This window comes from Notamacropus eugenii, chromosome 4 (genome assembly GCF_028372415.1).
Source record: "Notamacropus eugenii isolate mMacEug1 chromosome 4, mMacEug1.pri_v2, whole genome shotgun sequence".
Taxonomy (NCBI): domain Eukaryota; kingdom Metazoa; phylum Chordata; class Mammalia; order Diprotodontia; family Macropodidae; genus Notamacropus; species Notamacropus eugenii.
Window position 1 is genome coordinate 378,992,698 of NC_092875.1, and position 13,817 is coordinate 379,006,514.

Here is a 13,817-nt window from a genome sequence, read left to right on the forward strand (position 1 = left end):
CCACTAGACTTATGACTTCATTAGTGTGCAAGAATCTGGGTGAGGAAACTTCCTCTGTCAATGTAGATCATCCACTTCTCTAAAATTTATAGCCTTAGTCGCCTAGTACACTGAAAGGTTAGATCATTTGCACAGCCATGATATTTCAGGAGCAAGATTGGAACCCAAAATTTCCTGGCTTAGAGGATAATGACCTATACAAAGACTACCTCTATTCATTATTTAAAAAATGTGGTACTTCTCTCTTCACGTAACTGTTAATTGATAGAACCATATTGGGAAAAAAAAAAAAACAATTTTGACTCTGTCCTTAAATTTACTGAATTATACACAGTATTTGAAACAGGCCTACACCAAGAAATAAGAGAATGAGGAAAAGTACTCATATGTACAAAAAATATTTATAATGGTTCTGTTTTTGATGGCAAAAACCAGAAACTAAAGTGGTGCCAATAAATTAGGAAATGGTTGAACAAATTATGGTACATAAATTAGTTAACATCCTCCAGTTTGTTAAATAAAAAAAGAAGAAAGGAAGGAAGGAAAGCAAAAAGGAAGAAAGAAATGGAGAAAGAAACAAAGAAAGATGTTAGGAGGGGTAATTTTATCTAAATCTGATAAGACTTAGAAAAACTGATAAAGAGTGAAGTGATGAAAACCAGAAGAACAAATTTATACTACAGGATTTATTTTATTTTATTTTTTGTTTCTTTTCTCTCATCATTAATATAAAAAGTATTGCAGACATCATTTCAGTTTTAATTTCTTGACTAAATGAAAGTGGAATCTTGATCTGGTTCAGAGACAATTTTCCCAGATGAATAGAAATACTTCCATGTTGCCTAGTATAGTCTTGGATATCTTCTGTCTTAAATTCTTACAGGATACATATCCATGCATGCGTACATATGTGTATGTACACACATACATATATAGATGCATGGGCATGTGTAACCACACTTACAAACATAAATGCCCACACATAGATGCCCATATGTGTGCACATGTATGTGTGGAACAGTGGTGAAACTTGCTACCCAAATTCTGACAGAAGGCTGATGGACTCATGGGGGAAAGTGATAACTATCTGTCTGACTATCTCTCTATCTGTCTATCTATCTATCTGTCTATCTATCCATCCATCTATCCATCTATCTATCTAGATTGACATTTATGACTATTTATGGCTATATATATATATATGCATATATATATATATATATATACACACACACACACACACAGAAATACAAGATCTATGTCATTCTCGTGTGTATGTATGTGTAGATATAGATAGGAAGAACGGAGAGAGAGAGAGAGAGAGAGAGAGAGAGAGAGAGAGAGAGAGAGAGAGAGAGAGAGAGAGAGAATGTCTCTATCTCCCTGTCTTTCCATATATGAATGTGGGAATGTTTGATTTTACATAGTTGTTACAAAGGATTTCTTTTTCCTCCCTGCCCTGCCCCTCCCTGCTGTGAAGAAAAGTAAGAGAGAGAGAGATAATAGACTTTTTGGCTGTTCTGGTTGTATGTTATGGGCATTTTCTTTGCAATTCTCTAGAAGGAAGTGAAGCTCTCTGGATTTAGAATTGTAGAACCTACCTGTATTGGAATTTCAGATATACTCTTATTGCTGCATGACAAGTCATTTAAGTACATTGGGCCCTGCTTCCTTATTTATGGAATTAAATTTGTAAGAGAGGTGATTTCAGAATTGTTATTGAAATACACACAAAAAACTGTAACTAGTTGACCCAGTTTCTAGTTCAGTTATTTATTATATGTTGACCCTTGGTCCTATCCAACATACATGTCTTTAAATCTTTGTGATACACATATGTAATTGGTCAAAAAGTATAGTGGTATATGACTCAAAATCATGGAATACTGATAGAACATTATTATTAATTCATTGAAGAATTTGTTCCTGGAATAAGTTTAGAATTTTAAGGGACCTTTTGCCTTTTTTCCTTTGGGTTTACTGACTACATTTCTTGCTCAAAGATCAAGCCTTAAACCCAACTCACTCTGGAGCTCATAGACAGGACAATAGGTCCCTACCCACCTAGCACAGAGTGAATATAATTACTAAATAATAATTGTTTCTCTTTTACCCAGGAACCCTGGAGGTCTTTCCCTCCCAGTTTGATTTTTTTTTAATTAAAGGGGCCCTCTCTTGAGTAACTACTTAAAGAAGCTTATTCATTGAATGGGTGTATCTCACTCAATGTGAGAATGTGATAGATCTTAGCCTGAAAAGGTCAGGGACTCACATTGCATCCTGGGCCATCTCCAGTCATCCTGATGAATATCAGATCAGGCCACTGGACCCAGATGGCTCAGGAGAAGAAAGTGAGGTTGCATAGCCCTCCTTCACTCAAATCAAAGTCAACTGTAAGTCATGTCATCATGTCAACATCATAGTCCTCTTTGAGAAGGAAGGACAAAGGCAGCAGCAGCAACAACAGCAACAACTATCAAGCTCATCAACCTAGGCCTCAGACTGGTCTCAGTGTCATATGGATTGCACATAGAAGTTAAGAGTAACTCAGCTAGTGAAACTGAGGAGCAGGAATCAAGAGTCTCCCTTAAATGGTTTGTCCTTTTTAAGGTAAGCTAAAAGAACATAAATATTTTCAAATGTTAGTATTTTCAAATTTTTGCTGTAGGGTAACCCCAGGTTGTTCCATTAATATAAATATAAATTTGAATTAAATTATAATGTTTTAGAAGTTACTAAAATCTAAGTTTCTAGATTTAGAAAGAACCTGATAGGCCATTTAGTATAACTTTCTCAATTTTAAGATGAAGAAAATGTTACTCATAGAAGTTAAATTGCAAAAGCAGTAAAAAAACAAAACAAAACATGATATTCAATTATTTGTCCTCTGACTTAATATTTAACATTATTTTTGCTAGATACCACTACCTTTCAGTCACCAAATATTTTGAATGAGTACTCCCAAAATTCATTGTGTGGCTTTCTTTTCATGTTTTAATTCATTTTTCTCTGACAATAATTAAGATATAAATAGTCAAATGTTTGTCTTGTCTCTCTTCAGGTTGTCAGATTTGTACACCTTGTTTTTGACAGATGAATTTGACAGTAACATTTTGCACGCAATTTTCTGGTGGATAACTTAAATTTTCAGTCTCAAATATTCAAGTATTTGAGGAAGTTTGACAGACTGTCCCTAGGACACCACTTTAACAAAGTAACAACAACAACAAAAAAAAGGCTAAGTGGAATCAATTCACCAAGTAATCCCCCAAGGTCATGGAGTCTTTATTACTCTATTTGCCTATGTGAATTTAACAGTCATTGAATTATTAGTATCTTAATGCTTGATTAAGTAAATCGCCCAGGGTCCTACAGCTGTTCTAATAAGCCAACTTGTGTAGAGAACTAGGCCTGGAATCAGGAATATCTGAGTTCAAATCTGACTTCAGAAACTTACTGTGTGACTCTGGGTAAGTCAATTAACCTCTGTTAACCTCACCACTAGAAAAAGAAATGGCAAATCATTCCAGTGCCTTTGCCAAGAAAATGTCATGGACAATATGATTCATGGGATAACGAAGAGCTGAACAGTAACAGTGTACTGACTACTGTGCTAGGGACTATTCATTAATAATACCATTGCATATCAATGGAAAAATAGAGTTAAATATGATTTGTGCTTTAATTTTTAATTTAATTTTTCAATTGTTGCTAGAGTAGTAGCAACATGGTTGAGTTGGTGGGTAGCACACAAATATCAGATTTCATATTCATTATAAGTCTAAATATAAATAATGTGCATATATATTTTATTACCAAAGAATCTTATTTCATTAGAATTTAAGGATTTGTTGTAGTTCAGTCATATCCAAATCTTCATTGATCTTGTCAGCCACAGCAAACCAGGACCTCATAGCCTCCCTTGTCTCACAAACTCTAAGTTCATGTTCATTGTTTCTATGACAATATCTATCTCATCCTTTTCTTTTGCCTTCAATCGTTTAGAACATCAGTATCTTTTCTAATGAGTCCCATCTAATTACATAGTCAAAATATTTAAGCATCACTTTCAGTATTTGATCTTCCAGTGAGTTAATTTCTTTAAGTATTGACTGATTTGACCTCCCTGCTGTCCAGGTAACTGCCAAGATTATAATGTAGTGTCACAATTCGCAAGAGTCATTTCCTCAGTTCACTACTTTACTCATTGTCTAACTCTCATGACAATACATTTCTATTGAAAAACCATAGCCAGCACCTATGAACCTTTGCCAATAAGCTGATATCTCTTCTTTTTAGTATGCTGTCCAGATTTGCCATAGCTTTCTTTTCATAGAGCAAGAGTGTTTTAATTCTATGGCTACAGTTACTATCTGTTGTGACACTGAAGCTCAAGAATATAAAATCTGGCACAGTTTCTAATCATTCTTCTTCTACTTGGTAGAAAGTGATGGGACCAGTTACCTAAGTTTTCTTTCTTTATGTTAAACTTTAAGCTAATTTTTATACTCTCCTCTTTCACTCTCATCACCTTCAATTTCTGCCATCAGAGGGGTATCATCTGCATACACAAAATTGTTGATATTTCTCCTTGCAAACTTAATTCCAGCTTTTGATTCATGCAGCCTGGAATTTCACATGATGTACTCTGCATATAAGTTAAATAAATAAGGTGACAATATACAACGTTGTTTTACTCTTTTTCTAATATTCAAACATTCAGTTGTTCCATGCTGCATTCTAACTGATGCTTCTTGATCCACGTACAATATTCTCAGGAGACAAGTAATATGATCCAGTACTCCAATCCCTTTGAGGCCTTATTACATTTTGTCATAATCCACACAGTAAAAAGTTTAATGTAGTCAATGAAGCAAAAGTAGATATTTTTCTGAAACTTCTTTATTTTCTCCTTAATCCAGGGAATGTAAACAATTTAATCTTGAGTTCCTTTGTCTCTTTGAAAATTAGGCTGGTCTTCTAGTAATTCTTGTTTCATATATTGCTAAAGCCTAGTTTTCAGAATCTTAAAGTACAACCATGCTGTTGTGGCAAACGAGTACGACTGTTCAGTAATTTTAACATTCCTTGGTATTGCCTTTCTTTGAGATTGGGACATGATTTTTTTTTTCCAATCCAGTGACCACTGCTGAGTTTTCCAAACTTTCTGGCAAATTGAGTGCAGCACTTCAACAGCATCATCTTTCGGTATTTTAAAATGTCTAACTGTAATTCCATCATCTCTACTAGTTTTCTTATTAGTAATGCTTCCTAAGATCCATTTAAATTCTTTCTCAAGGGTTTCTGATTCTAGATACATAACTGCACCATCTTTACTTTTGGTGATGTTAAGATATTCCCTGTATAGTTCTTTTGTGTCTTCTTGATACCTCTTCTTAATCTCATCTCCTTCTCTTAAATCTTTCCCATTTTGGTCTTTTCTCAGGTCAATATTTTCATGAAATATAGTCTCTAGATATCTCTAACATTCTTGAAAAGACCTCTTGTTTTTCCAATTGTATTGTTTCTTCATAGAACTGATCAGTTTTGGCCTCTTTAGCATCAGTGGTTGGAGAATAGACATTTTTACTGTGATGCCGAATAGATTTGAACAGATATCATTGTAATTTTTGAGACTGTACCCTAATACTGATTTTCTCACTTGCAAAAGCAATAAGAGAAGACAGTGAAATAGAAGGAACAAAGATAGGGAATGATGTAAAAACAAAACTTTCTCTTTATGCATGTGATATGGTGACATACTTGGAAGGTTCTGAAGACTAAACTAAAAACTTAGTTTAAATAATTTTTTTAAAGTAGCCAAGTAGCAGGATATAAATACATATAAATCATAAGCATTCCTGTATGTCACTAACATACCATTTAAAATAACTCCAGACAGCACAAAATACCTGGGAGTATACCTGCCAACCCAAGTCTAGGAATTATATAAGCAAAAAAAGCAAAAACAAAAACAAAATGTTATACAAATTACATCAGATTTAAATATTTAAATAATTGGATACATATTAATTTTTTCATGGGTAGACAGGACCAATATAATAAAATGACAATTTTATCTAAATTAATTTATATATTCAATGTCATCGAATTATTTTTTTTAAAAGTACTTTGTGGAGTTAAAAAAAAATATCCATTTGGACCCCCCCAAAAAAAATGAATATCACAGGAAACAATGAAAAGAAGTAAAGAAAAGCAGTTTAGCAGTATCACATCTTAAACTGTATTAAAAGGCAGTGATTATCAAAAGTACCTGGCAATAGGTAAGAAACAGAACAATAGAGCAGTGAAACAGAATAGACATACAATTTAAAACAGCAAATAAATACAATATCCTTGTAAGTGACAACTATAAGGATAAGATTTGGGGAATAAAAATTCATTCTTTGATAAAAATTTTTGGGAAAACTGGAAAGCGCTATGGCAAAAACTTGGTATAGACCAATAACTTACACCATTTCCCAAGATTAGATCAAAATTGATATATGGCCTAGATATAAAAAAGCAATGTTGTAAGAAAATTAGAGGAACATGGAATATTTTACTTATCAGACTTATGGAGAGATGAACAACTTATGAATAAATAAGAGAGAGAGAGCAAAGTTATATGTAAAATGGATAATTTCAATTATATTAAATCATTATATTTTTTAGAAATAAAAGATATGTAGCCAAGATCAGAAAGAAAGCAGAAAATAGGAGAAAAAAATTATAAACAGTTCTAATGTTAATGCAAGGTTAATGGTGGGTAGGGGAAGTTAAAGATCTTCCCTGCCTATTAACAAGGCTATTTAATAACTTAATTTAATAATTAAATTAATTATTAATTTCTAATTTCTATTGAGTCACTGGGTCAGAAGGTTCTTGCCCTCTGGCTCTGAAAAGTGTATAAATACTCTGAGGTGAGGTTTTGCTTTGGCACTTAATTTATGGAAGAAGGTTTAAGTGCCAGATGAGACTCTAGGAAGCCACTAGGGAACTCCCTGAATTTTAAAACCCAAATGTTGGTGGTGATCTTTATCTAGTACCTATGTATGTATGGTTAGACAGTTGGATCTGTCTGTTGATCTGTGACGTATGATCTGTTGGTCTTTCAGTTTGTCATCTCTGTCTGTATTTTCCCTGATGTTCAGGATGCTGACTTTTCCCCTGAACTATGTGAATGATATATATGCTTGATTAGAATAGATTATTGACCCCTCAAAAGTGGCTTTCCTTTTAGAAAAGCAGATCTAAGCACCAGTACAGCAAGCCCTCCTGTGTATACAGAGGTCCTGGATGATACAACAGTTTATCAGATAAAGGTGACCCATCTGAAATATGTAAAGAACTTTGTCAAATAATTGATAAATGGTCAAAGGATATAAACATTCAGTTTATATGATAAAGAAATCAAAACATTTTGTAGCTACATTGAAAATGTCCTAAATCATTATTGATTAGATAAATATCAATTAAAGCATTCTTGAGATGTCATTTTACACCTACCAGATTGAACATAAAGGTAGGAGAAAGGCAAAAATGTTGGAGGGATTGTATAAAAAAAATGGGACTTTTATTCATTGTTAGTGGAATTGTGAACTGATACAACCACTGTAGAGAGCAATCTGGAATTCTGTCCAAAAAGAAAATACTTTTATGCTTTGAACCAGTAATATTACTATGAGGCCTATTTCCAAAGAACATTTAGAATAAAAGGAAAAAAAACCCTATATGTTCTAAAATATTTATAGCAACTCTCTTTGAAGTGACAGCTAATTTTAAATTAATGGGTTGTACATCAATTGGGAAATGGCTGAACAAGTTGTGGTATGTGATTGTGATGGAATACTACTGTGCTATAAGAAATGATGAGCTCGATGATCATAGAAAAGCATAGAAAAACTTGCACAAAATGAAGAAGAACCAAATGAGCAAAAGCAAGAGAATGTTAGGTAGGGTAAAAGGAATATTGTTTTAAGAACAACTTTGAGTGAATAAGTCATTTTAAAGGCGAACTAATGGAAGCCCAGAGATGTTAAGTAACTTGTCAAGTCATACAAATCGTAAGTAGAGGAGGTGGATTTGCCAAAAGTTTCTCTGATTCTAGATGTATTCTTTTCACTAAACTATTAAATCCACTGCTCATTAAATAATATATTGAAACCTATTCATGTTTAACATCATTAAAGGACAACTCTGTTATTCATATTGTGATACCTATATTATTTATCAAAAACTTTATTTTTCCCGTTATTAGCATCATAAATAAGAGACAGATGGAGTTAATTGATTAAAACCACTTCATTTATATGTTAACATGGTGTAACAACAAGTAAAGTAGGATCTTATGCTGTTTGTGTTTTAGTCAAATGTCTTTGAATCAATCAAGAGTCTTTGATTCGAAAGAGTATATATACATATATATACACATATATACATGTATATATACATATATACATATACATACACATATATACATGTGTATACATATGTGTATACATATATGTGTGTATGTGTGTCTGTGTGAGTGTGTGTGTATATAATTGTACAGAGAGCACTCAGCAGCAGAGCCCATGAGCGGGCTAGGGGAATTGCTTGTTGGTTGGCCTAACAGAGAGAATGTTTGGGATGCTATTGTTCTGTATGTTGCTCTGTGTTAATTCCTCACAAAAAGCCCTGTCTCTTGATCTCTGTTGATATCTCAGACAGAAACCCAGTCTGTTGGTCTTTATGAATGGAGATAATGGTGCTGGTAATGAGTATATATAATATTTTAGTCCCATTAAGCCTTGTTTTCCTAGAAACATAAGCTATGGGTAAGAGCCCCTGGAGTCTGCTCTCAGAGAAAAGCAGGAAGAGTTTGGAATGGAACAGTTCCCATGATCTGAGACAAGAAGTAGGAGCAGAGCGTTGTCTTTATGTGAAACCAGGCAAGAGCTGGAAACTGTTGGATCATGGAGGAGGAGCCATGGGGTCTGAAAGTCAGCCTCAAGTCCAGATGAAAGAGGACTTTATTTGTACACTGTGAATTGATTAAGAAGATAGTTCTTACTGTGACTGAAGCATGAATAGTGTGGTATTTTGAAAAAAAAAGTATTTTACTCAGATGCTTGGTATTGATTGAGGATGTTGCCATTATTATGACATATATATATACACATATATGTGTGTGTATATTTTTATGTGTTTGTAATGATATGATTTACTTAAGGATGTTTCTAAGAATGTTATCCTTTACTTTCTTGCACAGTGTTTAGTTTATTGTTGAACAGAGTCCATTATACAATGCGATTAGATCCTTGAAATCATTCACAGCAGCGGTCCACAAGTATGCTGCTGTGATTAGTTTTACATGTGGAAAACATAGTATACATGCAAGCAAAAATGTATACATATATAATAATATATACATATATATTCTGTCTCCATTAAATTATTTTGAAAATATTTTGAAGATATGTTTGTTTTAATTTGCTTCAAATTCCTGCATGCCATTCTTTTTAAAGATGCCATTTAGCTATCATAGAGGGTACCTGTCCTTTAAGAATATCTGTAATCTGCTCCTAGTCTGCGTTTCCAGAATTCATTAATATCTATTCAGCCTCACATTCAATTGCTTATTTCCATATATGTCAGCTAGTTCTCTCCCATACTTGGAATTCGCTTCCTCTTCAGTTCCATTGATCTGGTTCCTTCTTTCTTTGTAAGTCTAAACTTATGTATCTCATTCTCTGTAATGCTTCCTTAGGTCCCCATCAATTCCCAGTTATTATTACTCTTTCCCTCCCCAAATTAACTTTTACCTTTGTATATATGTAATCTATTGCCCTACACTGTAGAATGAGCCTGGGGGAGTTTGTGATTATTGCAGGAAACCCAGAGTGTAGACTCACAATGAGCCTAGATTTACTCTAAATAGGATCTGAATCCAAATCAGGACTCCTTTATATAATTTTCTAGCTCACTATACTCCTACTCCAGACTTTTGGGGCAGCCTTCTAAAGCTTTCTAAAGCAAATATTATATATGGCTCATATCTATGGTTTTCCCCAATGGTGATCAAAAGAGTCCCTTTAAGAAAATGGATGTATCAAGTATATGTATAAGATATGGGACAGTTTTTTTTTTTTTTAATTTCATCCACTAAGACAAAAGAGGCAGCTGGGTCCTTGAAGAAAATTATTAGGCTCATCCAAGCACGCATATCTTTTTGACAATGGGTTTGAGCTACAACTGCCTTTGGCGTTGAAATTCAAGGGGAAAATCATGGTACAACTGTCACAAGAATGCAATGAAATAAGGGATGAGTGAAGATGTTATATCTCTCCTCTGACTTACTGAGTGGGTGGCTCTTCCATGCTCAGGTTCCAATCATCTGTGATAAAAATTCCTCACTTAAGGGAACCAAGCTATTAATGAGAAATCACTCACTTATTTATGCAACTCTTTTCTCAAGGGACCCAGAGCATGCGTTCCATTTGAAATGGTTCATGAGCAGTCCTTTGAGAAATGCTCCAGTGTAGCCCTATTTCAAGTTTTTAGGATTTTCTTCTGATATTTCTCTAGTAGGATTTAAGCTCCTCGAGGCAAATGTCTGTTTTGATTTAGTCTGTTTTTTTTTATTCCCAGGCATCATGATTAGGACATATCAATCCCATAATAAATTCTGACTAGACTAAGTAGAATTAACAATAGGAACATTCTCTTTGAGTCCTTTAGACCATAAAACTTTTTGTACTTCAGGGATTAATTCTTCAGTGAGTTCAAGAAAAAGTTTCTGTAGTTATAAATTTCTATTTCAAAGACATGCAGCTTTTCTTAGTGATGCAAATAGAGACTAGATGCATGATTACATCATGTGAGGAACTCCCAAGTGAGGAAATGCCCTCTCATCATGCAAGTCATTACCTTATCTAAAACTCAGCCTCAGAGTTGCCAGTGTCTATAGCACTGAGATTAAGTCACTTTCCTATAGTCACATAAGCAGTATGTATCAGAAGTGGGCTTTGAACGTATGTTTCTTTGTTTTTGAGACCAGTTGTCTATCCACTATACAAACCAAACAACATGCAATCAAAATACTACTCAAAATGTAGTATAAAATAGTAATGTAACAACTTCTAAAGTTTAATCAATGATATACTGTCCTAGTACATGAACTGTTCTGTTATTATTCTGGTAATAACTTAAAGGTGGATTTCTTATTATGGCAGGTATAAAAGGTGGTCTTATTGGAGAGACAGATACCATTTCTGGGTTTCTGCTGATTGTACTGTCATGAAAGCAGAATGTTGTCTGAAATTATGACTGGACTTGTTTTCTAAATAGTACAATATTTAAGCATTCAGTCATAGGTCTTCTATTAAAAACACTGGGTCATCTCCAGTCATCCTGATGAATATCTGGTCACTGGATTCAGATGGTTCTGGAAGAGAAGTGAAGCTGGTGACCTGCACAGCCCTCCCTCACTCAAAACAAAGCCAAGTGCAAGTCATGTGATCATTTCTGGTGGCATAGTCCTCTTCAGCAACGAAGGACGGACACAGACCAACACTAAAAACTTCAATAAAATTTTGAGAAATGGGAATCATATTTTCAACGTACATAAAGAATTTTGATCATTAAGTAATTGTTAGGAAATTAGTGTGCTCCAGCACTGTGAAAATTGTCTGATGAAGCAGGTATCTATATTTGACTATTTGCAATTAATTTCTGTTTATACTGAATAACCCAAAGAGGGATAATTAAAGTTTAACTAAATGGATTATTTCAATCAACAACGCTATTAGTAATTATATCAAAAGGAAAATAAATATTTTTTCAAAAAACTTAAAGAATGGATTTGCAGAAATGTAGACTGATACACAACTCTCATTTTCTTTTCTTCCAGTCGGTAAGCATGAAGATTTTATCTCAATGATATATTTTTTTAAAATTTCATTTTAGTGACTAACAAATGCTGTCACAACATATTTCTAAGCCTACATTTCCAGGGTTGCTTTTATTGCTTACCTTTGTTCCACTGATAAAACCAAAGGACAGATAATTGATAATTAATACAAATGACAGACATTAATTTGTTCATAATGAAAAGGCTGGGAGATTGTGGACTTCTTCTTTAAGTAAGAACTGAATTCTCCTTTTTCAACCACATCATTTCTTTTTCCTCTCTCCCCATGTAATTTGCAGATGTAGTTCATCTCCCCAGATATTCTCTCCAGATAGTTTACAGGTGGAAGATTTTTGAAAAAGATATGGATTTGCACAGGTGTTTACTTTTTAGTGCCAAACAAGTTTGAAAAACATTTATGTGTATGTATTTATTCCATGGTAATGAGTCATTTCCCACAGTAAGACAGTAATGATCAGTCAGACTCTTTTAGGATAGAATTTTTTAAACAAAATTATTTGTTTCATATTGACATGATACAATACAATTACAAAAGCAAATTTGGAATATACCTCACAGAACAATTTATCGAGTTCCTTCCTGACACATAAATCTTTGAACAATACCTTATACATGTCATCTATACTGTTTACAAATATCTCTAGTGAGAGGGACTCACTAGTTCTTGAAGTCTTCCATTTTTTGAAAACTGCAATTGTTAGCAATCTATCTCTTACTTTGGGCCCAAATCTGTTTCTCTGACATTTCTCCCCATTTGTCTTATTCTGGCCAATTAGAACAATACTGATCCATCTTTAGTGTGAAAGCTATTGAGACTCATTTTTTAACATTGCTTATCATAGTGGTTGCTACATAGTAGGCAATGAATAAAGTTTATTGATTGACTGACTCTATTAAAGGCTTCCCAAATACGGTCTAATTATTTATTGCTAGTCTACTCCTTGACATATTTGTTTTGCTCTAAAATCCCCTCACCATTTTTTGACATACTTATTAACAATATTTCTAAATTGTGGAACACAAATCTTTAGGTAGAATATGATGGCTGCAAAGCTCAGTCCCTCACATCTCTAATTTTCATACATGCTCCTTTTAATGAAATCAAACTTTTTTTAGATTTTTTTTAAAGGAGGCTGTCATATCCCACTATGATCCATATTGACCTCTTCAAATACTCGCCACCCATACTATTGTACTCCCCACTTCCATTTTTCCTCCACATCTCTCTAATTCTATAATTTTATCATTAATGTTAAAAAAGAAAACTAAGTTTGGGTTTTTTGACAACTAATTATTTATATATTTTGTTTTTACATTTCTTAAACTTCCCAATATATCATCTTCTGACCTCAAAATTAAACTATGCCTATAGGATACCTGTAGCCCCTCATTTCTGAAAGGAAGCATTGGGAGATACTTTTCCCATCTCTTCTTTGGAGCCAAGCTCAGTTTCATGGCATTCAGTTTCAATTATCTTTTATTGTTCTTTCCATTTACATATACATATTATTTTCTTGATTCTGCCTTCACTTTTTATCAGTTCATTTAAGTCTTTCTTACTTTCTCTGTAGACATCATATTCCTCAAAATACCATTCTGTTACCTTCACATAAATTAATAAATGTTTATTAACCTAATTAGATTTTTCTAAAAACAACTAATACATTTGCTTTCTTATATCCTCTAAAACTCCTCAAAAATCACTGATAAAACATCCACCAATATTATTTGCAATGAAGGATTAGAGACTGATTATTCAAATTCCTTAAAAGTAGCTATGCAATTTTTTTTTATCTCTTATTGTTGTGCTGTTTCAATCCATGTTAAGCTATTTTTTTTCTATTCTGTCTGCTGATCATTGTGCTTGATGCACTGGGACAAAATAGAATTGATTTTTTTCTCA